Raw genomic sequence first — 20,963 nt, forward strand, 5'->3', positions numbered from 1 at the left:
TATGTACATCATCTATATGCATTTAAACCTAGTACAATTATTTTATCATTTAAAAATGACTTAGAGTGTGTGGGGGAGGGATAGGAATAAGAGAGATTGCCCCTGTTTGTGAAAACTTCAAATGCCCAATGAAAGTACATACATGATATAATATGTTAGATAGATAGATAGTTAATATGACAGAAGTGTCATTTGAAGAGATTGAAGTTATTTTGGTTTAAAGAACCTAACTGGAAGGTATCTCTTTCTCTCGAAAAAACTTTAAATACATTCCATCTTTATCTCTAGTTGATGTGCCCTTTGGGAGCAAAGATACTATGAAAATACACCAGCACAGAGAGCCCTCAGGGAGGGCTCTCCCCAACCCACCCCTTCCTTCTTCAGAATGAGACAGCCTTGCCATTTTGTGTAGAACAAGAGAATGTTAGGAGTCAGGCGGGAACCCACAGCACAGTTTTGAGGAAAATAAACTGCCTTGACTTTCAATTTAAAGAAAATATCTGCTCCTGATAGAACAATCTGAAGGAACCATGCATTCTGAAATGAAAGTTTCATTTGTTGCTTTGATAGGAAACCACCTGTCAAATTCCAACTGGAATATAGTTCAGTTTCAAAACAGCACTGTGGACCTGAGGATGCCAAGGCCTCTCTCCAGCCCCCAGGGAAACTTGGGGCCTCTCCCCAGCCTAGCCCCCTGACAGTGAAGGCCCTGGGCTAGGCTTTCCCTTCCCTACACTGTGCTCTCACACCAGACACGGCAGCCTGTCCTATTCCCCGCCGACAGCAGGCAGACGGGCTTTCTGGAAAGTACAACAGAAAAAAGTACCAGAAAATCCGCTGTGATTTCCCTTGAGAATCCTTTCTCATTAAAAAGAATGCAGGCAGAGAGATAGACAGATTGATATCCGCACGCGTGCAGAATGGCGCACTGCAAACACGTGAATCGCAACACCTAGCCCATCGCCCATGGTTTGGCACTTGGAAAGACCACTTCAAACTATTTCAGTGAAAAAGTCAGGACTTCACGTTCTTACCCCTGATGAATATACCCTAACCATTTCTTGGTGTGAAATCCATTTGCTGAGTAACAGTGTCCTCCCGCATCCTGAGAGAAACACGTGGATTGGGGGAAGGGGGTAGAGAAAGAACCTAAATTGAGATTTTACTTCCTTGGATGAACTTACTCTGAGACTAAATTCACACATTGACAACTGCAATTTCCCTGTTGCTTGTACAGCATGTTCTAGTGCTAATGTATTAAAATTTGAATCTTTTTTTAAGTGCTCTGAGATGATTTATCCCAGCTTATCTGTACTTGCTAAATGGTATTTGCACATTGAAGCTTCATTTGGCCTGTTCCGTAGTAGCTTCCTAAAAGGAGTATCGGCGGGGGGTACAGACATCTTTGGAATTAATACTCAAGCAGGGCTGTGCTTGATTTAATGGCATCAAGAAATGGCCTTTTGCCACAAGGCAGCACTTTTATTTTATCTTTCAAAATTAACCCAGCTCCCGGTGTGCTCAGGATTAGCAATAATACATCCCCCTAATTACTGCTGGGAAAGCTCCTGGAGACTGCTCATAAGGTCTTTCCAATGAGGAATTCTGCCTTCATAGACTTATATTTCATGGGCTACACTGGACCCAGATCAATATTAGAAGCTACGAGAGAGGAACCTTCCTCCCCTAAATTTTCACATGGGAAGAAAAAAAAAAAAAGCAAAAAAAATAAAAAGCCTTCCTTTTTCCATCTTGAACTGTAACTCATTTTAGCGATATCGTCATCAATCAGTGGAATCTTAGCACCTTCGAAAAATGGTGGCTACAGCACTATATATAGAGACAGACAGGCCAACAGCTCCTTCCCTTGCATGGGCTGCTGTCTCATTTAGAACGATGAAGCACAGGCAAGGAAAATGCCAAATTGGAGACAGGAAGCTTCACATAGCTTTGCTTATGTATTGATGATAAACTGACGAATTTGTGATTTTTGGTGCCGTTAAAAAGTGACAGGATTTTGTTGAGAAATGCCTATCTCTCACCTGGGGGCAGAGGAAGTTAAGTCCTTGGTAAGGAGCCTGTCGCAGCATATCACCTTCTGTCTGCCTGCCCCGCCCACCAGCCTCAAGCCAGCACCCCCAAATTTGCTTGGCCAGTTTATTCACTCATGTACCTCACCCCTGCTGGGCCTGCCACCTGCTCAGGAATCTAAATATATCTCTCACTCTCTCTTTTTACCAATTCCTGAGTGCTCTTGATTCTGATGTGAATAGGTATTACTTCAAACTTACACATTTCTGCATCGATGTTGTATGAGTTTCCTAAGCCTGCTATTAACCAATCGCCATGAATTGGGTGGCTTCCAACAACAGAAATTGATTCTTCAACAGTTCTGGGGGCCAAAGTCCAAACTCAAGGTATAGGGAAAATCTGTGCTCCCTCTGACGGCTCTGAGTAAGAATCCTTCAAAACTATAATACTAGCTCCTGCTGGTAGTTGGCTTGGAATCCTTTGGCTGCTACTGCAGCATTGCTTTAGTCTCTTCCTTCAACCTCATGAGGCCTTCTCCGTCTGTCCGAATTTCCCTCTTCTTATCAGGACACCAGTTATTGGATGAAGGTCCATCCTAACCCAGTATGACTTCATTTTAACATGCTTACATCTGCAGAGACCCTATTTCCAAATAAGGTCACATTCACAGGTACCAGGGTTCGAAGCTCAATGTATCTTTTGTGGGGCACAATTCAACCCACAGAAAGATGTTTGAGGTTGTCTGGATTTTAGTTGAACTTAAGTTACAAGTAAACTCACTTTTATTTGTTTGTTTTGACCCATCTTTCGATTTGTGCTGTTATAGCTTTATACTAATGAGTAGAAGACATAGACAAAATTGCTGTGACAAGACTGTCCCCTCTTTTGGCCTTTTGTAGGTAGGGTCACTCACCTGGGATGTCAGAAGAATGTCCTGAAATGGTCTGAGAAGTGTACTGGTCAGCAGTGCATTTGATAGAACCTCTCTTGAAATCCTTCTGAATAAGATAAAAATATATGGTCTGACGGCCATGGGATGGCTGTATTTTTAGTTCATAGAACTGGCCTTTCCAAGAAGTACTCATTTACAGGTTGATGTCTCTGTGTTGGAGGGGATCGCTATTTGAATTGACCCATGAGGTCCCTGAAGGGAAGGACTGTTTGTTTGCTAAGAGTCATGGCAATAGGGTTATTCCTTGGATTCTGTATAGTTTAATGTGACAAGAAATGGCCATTTGAGAACGCGGGTGGTGTGTGAATGAAATTATCTGGTAGGAAAGCAAGGATCCACAAGGATTTTAGCAGAATGGATTGTATCCAAGAAGATAAAATTGAATTGGTATTAACAAAGAGTAGTGCTTTAGGTATTTTTTCATTGAACAGAAAGCCAGTTTTAAACCAGCTTAGTAGTTCTAACAGGAGAACATGTGAACATTTTAGTTCACTGCAGGCTTCTTGTGAGATGTGACTCATTTTCGGTCTGGATTATAGGCATGTCCTATGTGATAGTACCTTTCAGCCCCTCTAACTGAACTTGGCAAATGTTGACTGAAGAAAAAAGTTAAAATGAGTAAATGTTCTTCAAAATTCACAAAACTACTACAGAAGTCTAGTAAGTATAGTGTAGAAGAATAGACAAAAAAAAAAAAAAAAGGGTTTTCACATGATTTTTGTAAGTTGGTAGCATCCATACTTTCGAAGTTATGAAAGTTCACAAGTGCACTAAGACTTTCAGGATACAGTAAATGTGTGTCCATGTGTGTGAATAATGTCCTGTTCCTGGGGAATGCCAGTCCAACTTCTCCCTGCACTAGACACCCCCATCTGGAATGCAGTGTTCTTCTTGGGTATGTGATTCTAGTAAGAACATTTCCTTGGCTTCTCTTATGGACCCCCTGGTATTGGGTGCCCAGAATCTACTTGGTAAACATCTCTAGAAATACTCCATCATGACTACATTCCAGGGACCCATGTCCTCATGAGAGGAGACAGAAGTTGTATTAGGCACCGTTCACCGAGCAATGATCCCTGAGTGTTTTCCCACTTCTGGGTGGTAAGAAAATGGAGTTAGAACCAAGAATAGTAGAAACAGTATGTGAGTAGAGTTAGAAGACTGGTGTAGTTAAGCTCCATGTCCTACTTGCTGTGTGGTCTTTGTATCTCCCAGCCTGCTTCCTATTCTGTGAAACACCTTTTTTTCCTGGGTTGTAATGGACCTCAAATGAGATAATAAATGTCAAAGCACGTTCAAAACTGTGTTCCTTATTACTTGGTGAATGATGTTAGTGAATGACACTTCAGTTGAAATATCCCTCCTAGCGGACTGCAGCTGGGCTCAGCCACATACATTCATTTTCAGGGCTTAATTGGAGGCAGATGTCACCAAGATTTGGTTTGGGTGCTCTTTAGAACCAAAAAGCAATTATCTATTCCTTTCTTCCCTCTCTCAACTTGAATTCCTGTGGAGGAGGTAAGAGGCAGTAAAGGGACCTTGGAAAATTTCCACTCTTCTCTGGAGGGAATCTCTGGAAGATTAAACCAAACCACATTTAGATCCAGTTATACTTTGCAAATGGACCATGTTTAGGGATCCCAGCCTGTATGTGCCAAAGGACTTGTGTCAAAGGGATTTTGGGTGGCCCGCTGCCCTGTCCTGGGGCTGGCAATGCTGGGAAACTATGAGGTCATTGTGAATACCAGGAAAATGCTCAGAGTCTGGATAGAGACCAGGCCTCCTCACACAGTGGGTTTTGAGTTACTGCTAACAAAATTCATTCATTCTTTTATGCATCCATTCATTTATTCAATAAGCTAAGCTAACTTAGCCTGTGCCAGGGAGTATAGTAGGCGCAAATAACTATCAGCCTTGGCACATGAAATATGACCCATTGTATGACTTTTAATATTGCCTGTGTCGAAAGATGTCAAAGGATCTCTGGTACTGAACTTTGACTCAAAATATTACTTGGTGCTCATTGCTGTAGTGTATTTTATTCCTTTGGGAAAATACTGTGGGGAATAACTAATGGGGTCACAACAGATGGACTTCTCTTTTCGGATTTAAATTTTAATTGAATTATGTGACCAGTTTAAATTGAGTCTGGGGGCAGATTTCTTTGAGGTGCATAGTACTTCGTGCTAGAATATTTTATTGTTTCAGTAAATGTTAATTCTGGGAATGTGTAGTTCTTACTTAGAAAAACAAAACTAAGTGATAATTGTCTTATTGAATAATGGCCAAGTTTCTGTGACATTTCATTGTGGCGCAGAAAATCTGGTGTAATCTTAACTGCACTGATTTATAGAACGCATGCTGATGCTTGAAATAGAGGGTTTCATGGGTTTTGTTTGTTTGTTTGGAGTCCCGGAGAGCACATTGGTGATGTGCTCTGCTCTCATTAGCAGGTTCCCATTCGCCTCTCAGCCGTGGTGAAGCCCGAGGGGTTTGTCCACAAGAGCGACACTTCAGCTCATGCCTAAATATAAAGTTCCCCAGAACATAGTGATATTTCCAAATTTCATAGCTGCCAAGCTACGGAGACATATAGAGTATTATCTTTTGGAGACAAGCTCTAACTCCAGCACAAGCTAGTTCCTTTGCTACAAAAGAGATGATTTTCTACTCAGGAAACCAAGACATTGTATAACACATACAGTCTTTCCTTTACACCTTCTCTTCTGGTCCGCACAGGCTTCCTTTTATTGTATTTAGTCACAGTGACACCTGAATTGTTGACGCAGAAATACCCCGCACCTAGAATATTGGCAATGAGTGCCACGCAGTAGGAGTCTTGGAGGCCATCAGCTGGCAGCCCTGCCCGGGGCAGAAATCCCTCACACGCCATTGCGACAGCTGCTCATCCTTCCACAGCTAGAAGCTCTTTTGCAGCTTACCTCCATTTGAGAAGGCCAATGCCCCTGTCCACCAGTGCTGATTTATTTTTTTTTAAGAAGTTCTTTCTTGTTTAGGGGCCCCAATTAATCTCTCTCCAGCTTGTATACAGAGGTCCTGATTCTGTCCTTTGGGGTCATAAATACCACCCATTGCGTTCATTCACAGAAGATGAGCTGGTGTCATAGACCATGGGGACGATCCAAGTCATTAATTACTGTACACTATTTTATTTGCCTTCCCTCCTAAACCAAAATGTCTCTGTAACTTCTTCCCTCCTTCTCTCATGTCAAATGCGATGTTCTTGATTTTGTCTTCACTCTTCTTTGTGACCTTGTCTTATCAGTGTTCCTTTCCTATCCTCCATGGGAATTTTGTTATTTTACCCTATCTTCGCTGTCTCTTTCTTTTCAAACTGCAGCCATGACTAAATTTTTCCTCTCCTCAAAGGGCCTTCAGCCATCATCTAATCAAGCTGTAGTGCCCTTTCTCTCTCTGTCAAACAGCTTTAAAAGGACAAATTACTTTAAAAAAAGTTTTTTTTTTAAATTTTTTTTTAAAGAGCAAAATTACCGCCCTTGAGGCCTCCACGTCCTCATTCTGATTCACTTTTTATACGCCTTTTTTTCATTAAAAATTTGTCTTCCACTAGCCTTTTAAAGTTATGTAGTAGTAGAAGTTCTTTTGCTACTGTATGACGCTGAGGCACAAATCTCAAGACTTTTCTCTTCCCTCCTGAGATAGTAAAAGGTAGTATGGACTCTTCTAGCTACAAATCACCATCTCAATCTAGAAATGAAAATCACTAGTCCCAGGCAATAGTCATTCAAAACTGAGATTCTTTTCCCATACCCACCCAGGGCCCCATGTAGTGAGTCCTTTCTCTGAGGGTAAAAGGTAGGGTTCTCCTTTTTCACGTACCTCCTCCTTGTTGTTTTGATCCTTTCAGGGTTGGACAGAGAAGGGTAGAGAGGAGAAAGGGGAGGTGGGGAGTCCTTACATGACGGCACTCTCGTAAGATCGCTTCAGGCTGTCTGGGTTCCACAGATGTTATATTAAGCCAACTTCTCTTCTGGGTGTTTTTATGGGTTCTTCAGGGACTCTCACTGGGAACGTTCCTCTCTTCTTCTTTGATGTGGTCAGTTCAGTTTCTTCCAGTTTTGGGTGTTTCTCCCTTAGTCCTTGTTTTCCAGAACTCCCCCTGTTGGCCTCAGATGATCCTCTTAGGAAGAATGTAAATTAGCTCCTTGCCAGCTCACACCCTCAGATCCATCAACACACTCACATGTCCTTCCCCCCCCCAACCCCGACAACAACACTCCATGCAACCAGGCGTCCTTTACTCTGCTGTCAGTGTTTCTCCAGTCAAAGGTGAACACTCAGCCGCCAGAATGCTATTCCCCTCTCTCTGCAGATGATACCGACCAGTCTCTTCCAATCTGCAGTGAAGCCCTACCTGAGATGAAGAGAAGTATCTCCCCTCTTTGGGGATGAGGGAATTCATAGCATAGCTCTCTCTGAAGAAGTCCTTCTTACAAATCCCCTTTCTCTCTGAGAACACGATGCCTTTTTCACTTTTGAAATGGGTCAGAAAACTAAGGCATGTAATTTGTTCAGATCTACTTTGAAATTTCTAGAAAGTGATCTACCTCACAGTTTACTTTAGTGTCTGAGACACATCCCCTGGCAGGCTGGGCAAAATTTCCATTTTGAATCCTGTGACGTTGGTGACTCCACTCCTACCATATAGGTAATAGGTCCATAAACAAGGATAACCTTCAAATCACTATACCCAATGCCCCCCCTTTTTTTTTCTTTTTCCTCCCCAACTTCTTTGTGGCATTAGACACTTTTAAGGATTCCCTCCTTGAAATTCTCCTCTCTTGTCCTTCATGGGGTTTTGCTGTTCTGGTCTTTCGCCTCCCTTCGTGACTGCTCCTGAGCTCCTCTCCAGCTCGTTCTGCCATGTATCCCATAGTAACTGTTCCTGAAGATTCATTCCTCAACCCTTTTTTCTACTTAATTACTTTCAATTCCTAGCCAAGTTCATCTACCTTAATGGTTTCAGCAATGATGGTTATGGTGGACAGTGACGGTGACAAATGGTAACCAGATGGTACGCAATAAGCAAAGTCTTTGAAGTATGTATAATTCTATAATTCTCCCAATTTTACAATTAAGGAAATTAAAGCTTTGATGATAAATAATTTGTCCAAGGCCACACAGCTAGTTCGTGTTGAAAGCAGAGTTCAAACCCAAGTCTGTTTATGTTTGACAATACACTCTTGCTCTCTAAGATCTCCATCTCTAACCCTGATGCCTCTCAGGGGCTCCAGAACTATCTTTCCAACAATGCTGGTGGGAATTTCCTTATGGGTTATTCCACAGCCGACTGAAATTCAGCATTTCCCACAATTGAACGCATCAGCTTCTGAGTCAGTTTTGTCCCTCCTTCTGTGTTTCCTATATTAGTTCATGGCATCAACATTCTCCTTAATACCAACGTTACAACATATGGAGGTGTCTTTACTTCCCCTCACCTTTACTGCTCACCTCCCACATTTTGTCACCTGCTTTCAATGCCACCACCATTATTGTAAGTCATTTCCTCATAATCTCTTGCTCAGACTCCTACAGTGATGCTTTCACTTGCTTCCCTGGCTTCAGTCTTTAATTATTCCATGAATTTTTACACAGGTTGACTTGCCTATATTCCCTTCAATAGCCATCCACCACCCAGAGACTCCTTGGCATATCATTCTAGGGCAGTTGTAATTCAGTTTTATTGTATTTTTCCAGCCTTATCGTTCTTTATTCCTCTTCTGCACTCCAGCCTCGGTATTATTTGCTGGCCTCCCAAAAGCCATTTATTTTTAGTATCTCCGTCTCTGCTCATACTGTCCCATCAACCTGGAATGCTCTTCTTCCTTTTCCCCATCACCACGCAGCAAACTCCTTTTGCCCTTTGAAGTTCCCTTCCAAAGTTCCCTTCCCCCATCTTGTTGGTTTCCATCAATTACTGACTTCTCATTCTTTTGACCAATACTTATCTCATTTAATCCTCAGAAAAATTCTGCACTGCTGCTTTGTAAATAAAACACACCAAGTTAGGTGAGTTAAGAAGCTGCTGAACACATGCCCAGTGGGTAACAGGGTTGGAATGAAAACTGGAGATCCCAGACTCTTTGTTTTTGTCTTCCTTAATTGTTAGTGCCTTGAGATTGGCCCTGTATCGCCAGTCTCTGTATCCCACAGCTCCTATCACAGTGCTCTGAATCTCACAAAAGCTCATGAGATGTTAGCTGAGCCAGTGAATGCAGAAAGGATCTACTCCACCTGTCAACCTTGTAGACGCTTGAGGACTGAGGCGCGACATTTCCCCAGAGCTGGTTTTTCCAAATCTATTAGGGAAGTTCTTTCAACTGTTGCTCTTAAGACCCTCCACTCTCCTGATTTCTTTTTTCTGAATACTCTTCGGTCAGCAATATCCTCCTCACAATAAACCCAGAACTGAATGCAGCATTCCTTAAAGGCTTCCAGTAGCATAGAGAATACAACTTTATTTAATAGAGGCATCAAACTTGTTCAAATGCAGCTGAAATGTGATTATGGTCTCTTTAAGCACCAACCAAGCAATGTGAGCTCATGGTTAACTTGCGGTCAGCTGAACTCTCTGGGGCTTTCTGATATGATGTCAAGCCAGGTTCTACTTGTTTAAATGCATAGCTGCACCTCCATCCAGTACTTTAATTGTATTCATGCCGGAGAGCACCTTAATAATTTTAGTCATTAATTCTGGCCATTTAAGAGCCTTACGCATCCAAATTCTGCCTGAGGACAAATAACAGCAGAGGACAGAGTTGAAATAAGGTCTCTCTGATTTCTAGGTCGTTGCCCTTCCTAATAGGTTATGCTGCTGGGGACCTTTCTAGCTAAAGATCAGTAGCATAGCTTTCTGAAAGCTCTCAGGCAATAAGATAAAGAAATGAAAAGCTATAATAACCTTTCTGTGTGTCCTCAGGGACGGCAGTGGCGGGGCACCCTCAGGCCCAATGGGCAGCTTTGGCTGGGCCATTCTCTTTCCTCAGCAGGTAACAGTCCTATAATGAGGAGAGGTTCTTTTGTCCCCTGCACTGACCAGCACATGCCTCCTCCCCATGCGCCCCCAGTACAGGAGAGTGCAGATAGGACTTTCCTCATAAGGTGCGTCCATGGACCGCATGCACTGAGGTTTTTGTGCCGGTTTGAAATCTGCCAATTCAATCCCCCAAACCAAGCACATGTGAAGAGCCCACTGTGTGTCAGGCATTCCTGGGATTTAAACAGAGGGGTTCTGGAAGGTTAAATATCTACTTAGGGAAAGCAGATGAAGTAAACATTATTGTGGAAAAAGACTTGATGTGAAAGTAATTCTGAAATCTAGTTCCACACTTGAGTAATAATTTGATATGTGTGTGGATATAGGTTGACTCTCTAGATTTTTGTTATTGTGAGTGTTCTGAGTAACTGGAATATAATAAGACATTGATGTTATAGGACTCTTTGCTGCCTATAACTTAATTTTCTTTCACGATAGCTCTGAAAAAGAAACAAATGGATAAAACTTCTAGTTAAAAAAAAAATGATCATGCGGGTGACTTATCTTTATGTTTCAGTAGGCAGAATCACTGAAATCATGAGTCCAACTTTTCTTGGAGACCTAAGACCGAGCTGAATAAGAATTTGTCTAAATTCATATGAGTCTTAATCAAATATTCAGAACAAAGCCAAAGAAAAGCAGCAGCCTTGTCAAGAAGTGCCAGGAATGGAATTGAAAGAAGCCATACCTGTAAGCTCAGGGCCGGGATGTGAGAAAGCAAACCATTGTCAAGAGGTTAGGGTGAGAGGTGCCTGGGTGGCTCAGTGGGTTAAAGCCTCTGCCTTCAGCTCAGGTGATGATCCCAGGGTCCTGGGATCGAGCCCCGCATTGGGCTCTCTGCTCAGCGGTGAGCCTGCTTCCCCTTCTCTCTCTACCTGCCTCTCTGCCTACTTGTGATTTCTCTCTCTGTCAAATAAATAAATAAAATCTTTAAAAAAAAAAAAAAAAAAAAGAGGTCAAGGTGAAAACTGGCATTGTCCTGATCAAAGACAAAATCAAGCTCGGCATTTTGTTTCACTGTTAAGGTACTCGAGGGCCAACTGATTCAGTGAATGCCTTTTGTTCGCTTTTGGGGTGTCACATCGACATGACAGCTGGGACATCTCACTGATATGACCAGTTTTCACTGATATTGAAAACTGAGGTTATAAAGCTTTTGAGTTTATTAGGTCTGGAGGACACAAAATTTCTTCTTTTACAGGTTTGCCTCTCAATCATTGTGTCAACTTAGATAAACTTACATCTTAATACCTTTTTTCGGTGTCCATTTCATACTTGATAGCGTTTCAACTGAATTATTTTAAAAGAATAACATTAGAAGTCAGAAGTTAGCTTACATATAGTTAGTTTTAAAAACCTATGGAAAAATGAATACTGTTCTTTCTTCTTACTTAAGTGAGATATAAAATCTTCCCATTTGCAGTGGGTTTTCTAAATATAAAGATCAGGTTAGCTTAATATACTAAGTAGTGAGTTAATAGACAGTTAACATTACTTCAATTTATTGTATCACTTATAATATGTGTGTGTGTGTGTGTGTGTGTGTGTGCACATAGGTATAGATTCTACCCAATTTGGTTAATATTTATTGAATACCTACTATGTACCAGGCGCTGTTCTGAGCATAGGCATTTAACAGTGAACTAAAGAGAGAAAAATTCTTGCCCACTTGGAACTTATTAGAAAAGGAAAATATTTATTAAGCAAGATCATAAGCAAATTACATAGCATATCAGAAGATAAGGAAAGAGAATGAAATAGAGAAGGGAAGTATGGATTTGGGTTGTGGGAGGATGGGGCGGGGGGTGCGGTTGTAGGTAATGTAGTTGGAGAAGACTTCAGTAAGAAGGCAGCATTTGAGCAAAGGCTTGAAAGAAGTGAAGGAGCCAGCCATGAAGACCCCAGAGGAAGAGTGCTCCAGGCTAGGGTTAACAGTGCAAAGAGCCTGAGGTGGCCAGGTGCCTAATGTACAGCTGGGAAGAGCTCTATAGTAGTAGGTGGTCTGTAGGACTGAACTGTGATTCTGACAATAACGACCCAGAGTCAGCTCAGACTTCACAAGTTTTAAGGGCACGGTCCTTAACCACAGCAAGACCATTCTAATTTCAGATGCTAGCTGCCAGTTCAGGGGTCCCCAAGCCACCCACACTTCTGACCAACTGGCTACAAATTCAGGGGTTCCCACACTCCCCTCAGGTTTAATAGTATGGTGGAAAAACTCACAGAACTCAGGAAAGTGCTATGCTGTAGTTAGGATTATAGTTTTATTATAAAGGATGTGATGAGGACCAGCCAAATGTAGAGACACATAGGGCAAGATCTGAATGGGTCCCAGAGGAGAGCTTCCGTGTTCTCTCCCTGAGGAGTCAGGACACATCACCCTTCTGGCACACTGATGTGTTCACCAACCAGGAAGCTCCACTGAATTCAGCATATAGGTTTTATTGGGGATTCATTACCATAAGCCTGGTTGATTGACTTCTTGGCCTCATGACTGAACTCAGCCTGTAGCTCTCCTACTCATAGGATGTCATATGGTTATCACATGGCTCAAAGCCCACCCCACCCCTCATCACAGGGTTGGTATGACCAACCCCCACCTCAGGTCATCTTTATAGCTTAATTTCAGATGTGACTTGAGGGACCTGTCATGAATGACATGGGCATTCCTATCACTTGGGAAATCCCAAGGGTTTAGAATCTCCCTCCCAAGAATCCAGGAAGAAAACAGACACATTTTTTAAAATTATTTTTTTAAGATTTTATTTATTTATGAGAGAGAGAGAGAGAGAGAGAGAGGAGGAACATGAGCAGTGGGAGGAACAGGGGGAGAGGGAGAAGCAGATTCCCTGCTAAGGAGGGAGCCCAACATGGGACTCAATCCCAGACACAACATGACTAGCTCCCAACCCAGAAGGGGCAGACCGACCCCTCTCATGGGACAGTCCCATCTCAGAAGTTGATTTCTATACAGGAAGTCATCAAAATATTTTAATAACTATGTGGATGGTCCGTTCTTGCTGAAACCTGCTAAATGAGAGGGGCTTGGGGCATGAATCATCTAAAAATGTGCGTAGTGCAAAAATCCCTTTCATCTTCTTGTTGAGCGCACTTTGTATCTCACACTGTACATTCCCTTCGGACAGATCATTTGGGAAGATTATTCTGCTCAGTAAAATTCCTAGTGGTTACATTTGAAAGAATCTTCGGGAGTGTCTTGTTCAGTTCCTCCATTTCCTATGTGAGGAAGTGGAGGGGAATTAAGTTGACTGGCCTAAGTCAACCAGCATGCTCATGTTAGAGCTGAGGGAGGCTTGGAGCCAGGCTGCTCGAGTCTAGTCTCGGACTGGTTCCATCGTGTGAGCTTGCTTCAGTTAGGTGGCCGGTGCCTCGACCTTGGCCTTAAATGCATCCTCAAAAGAGCACCAGCCTTGGAGAAGAAGGGTCCTGCCCTTACCACCTGAGTGATGCTGAACAAGTACTTACCCTCTTAGAGTCAGTGTCCACTGGAAAAATGGAGACCAAAGTAGCACCGTCAGAATAAGTTGCCATGAGGATTAAATGAGATGATGTAGGTGAAAATCATATTGCAGAGCTGTAACGTAATAGGCAAATGTTATGATGTGGTATTATCATTATTATTTGGGTGCTTGGAAACCCTCATCTCTAGGTTAAAATGGAACAGATTCTATTTATTTATTTATTTATTTAAATTTTATTTTATTTTTTCAGTGTTCCAAGATTCATTGTTTATGCAGCACACCCAGGGCTCCATGCAATATGTGCCCTCCTTAATACCCACCACCAGGCGCTCCCAACCCCCCAGCCCCCTCTTCCTAAAACCCTCAGTTTGTTTCTCAGAGTCCACAGTCTCTCATGGTTTCCCTCCGATTTCTCCCAATTCACTTTTCCTTTCCATCTCCTGATGTCCTCCATGTTATTCCTTACATGGAACAGATTTTAGTCTTTATTTTAAGCTATTGAAAAATATTTATCTGAACGTACGTTAGTGGATATGGGAGATGCCAATCTATGATAAAACAAATTTCACCACCAGCAACCCCCTCACAGAATGAGGCCATCCACGGTCAGCAGCAGCACTTACTAGGATCAGACTGGAAAACTGTATGAGGTCTGTGTAGCTCAGACTTCAAGAAGAGGAAGGCTCAGACTTCAAGCATGTAATGATGCACTTTTGAATAGAGTAAGACTTTTGAGGTTCCCTGACATTGAGATTAGATTTGCAAATAGTTCTTTCCATCTGGCTAAGAGACTCTTATGTTGTGCAACTCTCTCTCCTAGCTCAGGGTACCTAACTTCATAGAGAAACTGCAAGTTCAGGTCAAGCATACCATTCTTCAGGTTTCTAGCATGGAAGACAACGCAGAAGAGGGCTACATAGCTTGAGGTCCACATATTGTCATATAAGCTATGGTATCTGCTTGCTTTGTTCTCCACACACATACAATTAAAGCCCACATACATAAATTGACCTGCCAGGAAATGTAACAGAATGATGAGAGCTATCCAAACATCAACAGCAAAAAATTATTTTTGACTTAATGATTAAAAAAAAAAAATCACATACTTTTAATCAAAAAATGCATTGGATGTGGCTGTATACAACTTAAAAAACATTTTAGAATGGCATTCAACTTTTTCTTAACCTATTTTGCAGCCCAAGAAAAGTATTCTATCAAACTGAGAGATATCATGATTTTTTAAATGCCCTTAGGATGTCTCTCTTTGTTTAGACTAATCCTATCGGCTAGTTAATAGATGGCATTGTTTCTGTACCTTTGCCTTAACATGGTGAGAGCATTAACATATTTTATATAGTCTTTTAAATCTGCTGCAGCTAATTATGTAATTTCTCATCTTTGGTTTGAAGCCAGCAGCAGGACTCTGTTTGAATTATTTAGAGTGATGTTAATTCTCTTGCTTAACTATCTCTTCTCTAGCAGTTTGCAAAGGAAGCTGGGCCCAAGATGCCCGTGGCAGGGTCACTTTGGAAGGATTCTAGGCAGCATCTCTCAGCCACTCCTCTGTCTAGCGGACTCCCAAGGAGGATAGTAGGAGGGCCAGCCTCTAGCACATTCGCTTATCTATGAGGTTGCCAATTAGGGCAAGGGAAGCTTTGAGTCTAAAATTATTTGCTCGCTTTAATATTTGATAGTGAATTATTAACGAGCAACCGCTTGATTGTAGTGGATGGTTTTAAAAAATATTGTCTAAATCGGGGGTCAACATCTTTGTCTGTAAAGCACCAGACTGAAAATATTTTTGTCGTAACAAACCATACGGTTTTTGTTACAGCGTTTTGGCTCCACCGTTGTAGTGTGAAGACAGCCACGTAAACATGTGAGTGTGGCTGCATTTTAAGAAAACTTTGTAAGAACAGGCTGTGGGCTGGATTTGGCTTACAGGCTGTAGTTCGCTGAACCCTGGTCTGAAACCATTGAAGTCTTCTGGGGAATGTGCTCTTTGTCAGATAGAATATTTTCTCTCCTAGAAAAATAAGCATTTCATGCCAGGTGTACACACATGCACACACAATTCACACCGATAAACCTTCAATTTTAAGAAGTTCTATATCCCCAAAACTCCTCTGTGGATCCAGGTCAAGAACTCTTGATCTAGGTGGTATTTTCCTGACAAGAAGCCTTTCTAGTGACCTCCTGGATACTCCAGGACAACCATTCCTTTAAAAAAAAAAAAAAAAAAAAAAAAGATTTTGCTTCTACTTCCCTCACGTCAGAAACTCTTAGACTTTAATCAGACTCTAGAGTTTATCTGGAAACACGGAAGTCCTGCACTGGAAGGAGCAGTGACATACACAGAGAGCTTTGAAGGGAAGAAGTCACAGATGTGTTGGAAAGATGGGGGGTATATGTGGGAAGAGATGGGGGTCACAGGCAGTCGACGTGTGACACTGAAGTAAAGAGTGGGAGACTTGAGCGTGGGCCTGTAATTTTAGACATGGATGCAATATCCCATACTCCTTATGACCCTTCTGGCTCTGTCCTGGCCCACATTGTTCTCTCTTTTTGTTCGAACAGGGGCTGGTCTAACATCTACATTTGTTCTGCTTTTTCTTTTTCTCTCATTGTCTATGGGTATTCATGTCAAGATTCCCTGAATTTATTGTGATATTCTTTTTTTTTTTTTTTTAAAGATTTTATTTATTTATTTGACAGAGAGATCACAAGTAGGCAGAGAGGCAGGCAGAGAGAGAAAGGAGGAAGCAGGCTCGCCGCTGAGCAGAGAGCCCGATGTGGGACTCGATCCCAGGACCCTGAGATCATGACCTGAGCCAAAGGCAGCGGCCCAACCCACTGAGCCACCCAGGCACCCTTGTTGTGATATTCTTGAAGGCAAGGGGCTAGTATTATTTTTTTTTAGTCCCCCAATGTGGGGCTCAAACTCATAACCCCAAGATTAAGAGCTGCATGCTTTTCCAACTGAGCCAGCCAAACACCTTAAGGGGTAGTATTTTATACTCTCTTTTAGCTCCTGAGTGCCCAATGCTATTATCTTTGTGCCTCACCTCCCCTTCCCCAGTCTGCCCTCTACACCCAAACTCCCAGACATACCAGACCCTTGCTGTGCATGTGGCGTCTGTGTGCTTGTCCCCACTGTTCACTTGGCTCCCCCCTCCCACTCAACCTGCTGAATTCTTGGTCATCCTTTAAGAGCCAGGGCAGGAGGGCCTTCTCTGAGCAATCTCCTGCAACCACCCCAACCTCGACATGGCACTCATGGCTGTCCCTTGTGTTATTGCAGCACCTGATACTCCAAAGTTTGTGACCCAGTCACAGTGGATTGTCATTGTTTGCATCCCTGTTGGTCTACTTGAGGAGCCCACGAGCAGAAACACAGCCCAGGCACTCACTGTCCGTAGAGTAAATGGCTGGACGGACAAATGGTGGGTCCTCAGGAAGCGAGTACTTATTAGTTGAGGGTAACTACAAGATAGGAGGAAGGAAAATAGGAAAATAACTTTAAAAGAGGAGAAAATGGATAAGTATATTTATTTTCTAAGTATTTTCTAAGACTATCGCATCAACATTTCTCCTTTAATGACTTAAGGGTAATTATTTTTTTAAAGATTTTATTTATTTATTTATTTATTTATTTATTTATTTTTAAAATATTTTATTTATTTATTTGACAGAGAGAGAGAGAGAGAGATCACAAGCAGGCAGAGAGGCAGGCAGAGAGAGGAGGAAGCAGGCTCACCGCCAAGCAGAGAGCCCGATGCGGGGCTCGATCCCGAGACCCGGAGATCATGACCTGAGCTGAAGGCAGAGGCTTAACCCACTGAGCCACCCAGGCGCCCCTATTTATTATAAAGGAGAGAGAGTGAGAGAGAGAAAGAGAATGAACAGGGAAGGGGGAGATGCAGATACCCCGCTGAGCAAGGAGCCCGATGTGGGGCTTAAACCCAGGACCCTGAGATCATGACCTGAGTCGAAGGCAGATGCTTAACCAACTGAACCACCCAGGCACCCCAACATAGTGGTAATTATAAAGAGAAATGTGTTGGACCAAGTAGGATGCAAGTGAGGCTGTGCTGTCCTCATGAATTAGCATCGCTGAGGCAATATCTGCCCTCTTCTGCACAGACACTCCTCACACAAGGGCTCCCACATCCTGACCACCCGGTGATGTTGTTGCTGTAAACTAAAGTGGTACAGCTTGCTGAAGGAGGCAGGAGGCGAGTTGTGGGAATCAGTTTTCCAGAAGTGATGGCCATGAGGTGGTGATTTGTTCATGCTCTGTGGCAGGTGGCCCAAGCCTTGGCATGACTACTAGGTGATTACTACACTTGGCTCTGAGGGAGGTCTCCCTACTTGAATCTGTTTGACTTCAAAGGGACTGAACCTAGTCCCATCTTCAGCTAAGATGGTGTTCTATCATCAGCACTACTCACTACCACCAGGGTTGGATGGATACAAACCCTAGTGTCAGTTTACAAACAGGTAGGCTTGAGTATGGGTCTTCATGGTACAGGCTTCCTCCCAAGCCAAAGGCTAGTGGTGGAATGGCACAGTGGCTAAGTTCATGGGCTCTGGATTAACTGGTTTCAGTCCCAGCTCCAACACATACCAGCTTAACAGCTCTGTGCATCAGTTTCCCCCTTTGTAAGTTATGGCTCCCAATAGTCTGTACCTCATAGGCTTTTTGTAAGACTTAAATAAATAGTTTGCATAAAGAAGAGTGCCAAGCCAAAGGAATGCTCAATAAATGTTTATTCTTGTTAATGCTATGTAAACTTGAATTTGGTACCTCTAGAGTTCTGCTTCTTAGAAGAACGCTGTAATAGCAAATGCAGTGGACAGAGAGTATGCTGATAGAACTCTCCAGCTATAACCACTGGCCTACTTAATCTACAAGGATTTGAACCTCGACACACAAACCTTTAGGAACATGAAGCGTTTGTAGACCCCTGAGGGCATCTTCTGGCTTTCAAGGGCATACTTCACAGAACTGGAACCCTTCTTGGACAGTTATAGGAGACTTCTGTCTAACACACTGATGCCCTGGAAATTCAGCAATTGCAACATATAGAAACACATAGCATGGAAACATTGTTGCTACCACTGCTTCTAATAATAAAGTAGCAGCTGCCCTTTACTGATTGAATATTGTGCTAGGCGGTATGTATTCATTTATCTGTGCTATCTCTAATTTTCTCAAGAAGATAGGAATGAGGAATTTGAGGGTCAGAGAAAAAATAAAAACTCCCCCAAGAACACACAGTTAGTATATGGCAAACTGGGGTATGATCCCAGATCCATCCACCCCACCCCCCTAACACATTGTCTTTGCCATGAGGCCATCTCTTACTGGGATCAATTATAGCTCTCAGGGATTTAAAAATTGGCCAAAAATATTTATTGCATGGCTTTTAATTAATACAAAAATGTAGCCTCTGTTTAATTATTGTTCTTTTTGCTTCTGATGTTCAAAGAGAACACAGAGACCTGAAAGATACCTCACTGTCCTTTTCCACAACACAGTCCAAGGCTGTGCTTCCTGCTCACAGACTATGAGTCACTGGTGAATCAGGGGGCTGAGCCAGCCCGTGTCCTTTATGTTTAGTGCCACCAGCTTTATCATTTGTCTTCTAGACTCGCTGCCCCCCCACTGCTCTCTCGTAAGAGTCCCGACGCCCACAGCATCAATTGTCTCCTCCTCCGTAATGTTTCTGAGGCCAAGGGCAGCCCACCAGGTCCTGGCTGTCTTCCTGGTGACTCAGATGCCCTTTAAACAGCTCAGGGGAAAGGTCATGAAATAGTCAGGCTTGGGGGGGCGTCTTGGACTCAGCTCTGGAGCTAGGTTAGGAGTCTGGGTTCTTTTCTGAAGCAGATTAGAGTGTGACTTCACACAGGTTTCTTGATCCATTGTCTAAGGTCCTTCCTGGCTGTCCTCATCTGCTCACACTTCTCTTTGATCCTAGTGCAGAACTTCAGGAGATCTTCCAAGCTGCTTTCCCTTCCTGCAGTCTTTTCCCCCTTTCATAGGTTAATTTACTGGCTTGGATGCTCAACCTATTTCCATTTCTTATTTCTTTTTTTAAGAAAATACTTTATTTATTTGACAGAGACACAGCAAGAGAGGGAACACAAGCAGGGGGGAGTGAAGAGGGAGAAGCAGGCTTTTCACTGAGCAGGGAGCCCGGTGCGGGGCTCGATCCCAGGACTCTCTGATCACGACTTGAGCTGAAGGCAGAGGCTTAACAATTCAGCCGCCCAAGTGCTCCTGAGCTTTCAATTCTGAAGTCTGGTGTTGGAGCTCCACTCCTGTGTGTCAGTCCATGAGGCAGCTGCTCGTCAGTTCTGAAGCAGTTGGTGCACTGGGACAAGCCAGGAGGTACCCGGGGATGACCATCGGCTTTGATGTCACTGGGGCAACTTAAGGCTCTGTGACTTCAGGAAGGTATCTAACAGCTCAGAGCCCCTTTCTTTGTAGAGTTTTATGGGGATTGAAAAAGGTAACACAACCAAGCATTTGGTGTAGTCCTTGATCTGGATCAATGCTTAATGAATGTCAATTTCCTTCCATCTCCTTCCATTCTCTTCCCTTGTTAAAATTCCATGCTATATTAATAACAATGGAAAGCATGAAGTTTTATGTTCCTTACAACTTGGGAAGTGCTTTTATGTGTGTTATTTCCTGGTGTCCTCACCACAACCTTGTATAGAGATGGAGGGTTTCCGTTACATTGTACAGCTGAAGAAATAGATTCAGAACCCAGATCTGACTTTAGGTCAGTGCTCCATTCTGTGTCAAACAGCCAATTGATGGATATTTATTGATCATCTGCTAGAGGTTCAACTCTGAGTTTGGTGCTATGCAGAAGGTTTAGAGGACATAGTCCCTCTCCCCCTGGAGATCGTGGGTGATAGGGGCCGAGAAGATGAAAGATAGAAGATAGGTAAAACATGCTGCCATCACCCCAAGAAATATTTATGTGTGCAAGGCTGTGAAATTATAGGACGTAGTACTTACTTTTGAAAATGTAAGTCCTTTTTTCTGACACTTTTGTTCATATGGATCTTAAGAGAAACGGAGTTTGAATGCGAGGCTTGATTCAGCTCAAGTCATGATTGGAAGAAGCAAACCTCAACAAAACCTCCAGCTGTGTGTTTCAAGGGCAGATCAGGGGTTCCAGCCTTGATAAATTTTTTTGGTGGATCTAGTTCATCTTCATTAACACGGTCATATGAAATGTTCAGGGCGGTGGACACACTATTCCTCTATTCATTTTTACCTCCTACCCAACATATTCAATTCCAAAAATCAGTTTCTAGTCCAGAAATCTGGTGCTTTCATGAATACCATTTTCTCTCAGTTCCAGGAGTGGCAACTTTATCCCTGGATCTTCCCAAATGTTTT

General features: G+C 42.7%; 1 protein-coding gene across 5 annotated transcripts in view; it reads left to right on the forward strand.

Moving 5' to 3' along the window:
* DCLK1 (doublecortin like kinase 1) overlaps positions 1–20,963 on the forward strand; it is a 347,358-nt gene that overhangs the window by 181,008 nt on the left and 145,387 nt on the right. The window lies entirely within an intron of this gene.

This window comes from Mustela lutreola, chromosome 13 (genome assembly GCF_030435805.1).
Source record: "Mustela lutreola isolate mMusLut2 chromosome 13, mMusLut2.pri, whole genome shotgun sequence".
Taxonomy (NCBI): Eukaryota; Metazoa; Chordata; class Mammalia; order Carnivora; family Mustelidae; genus Mustela; species Mustela lutreola.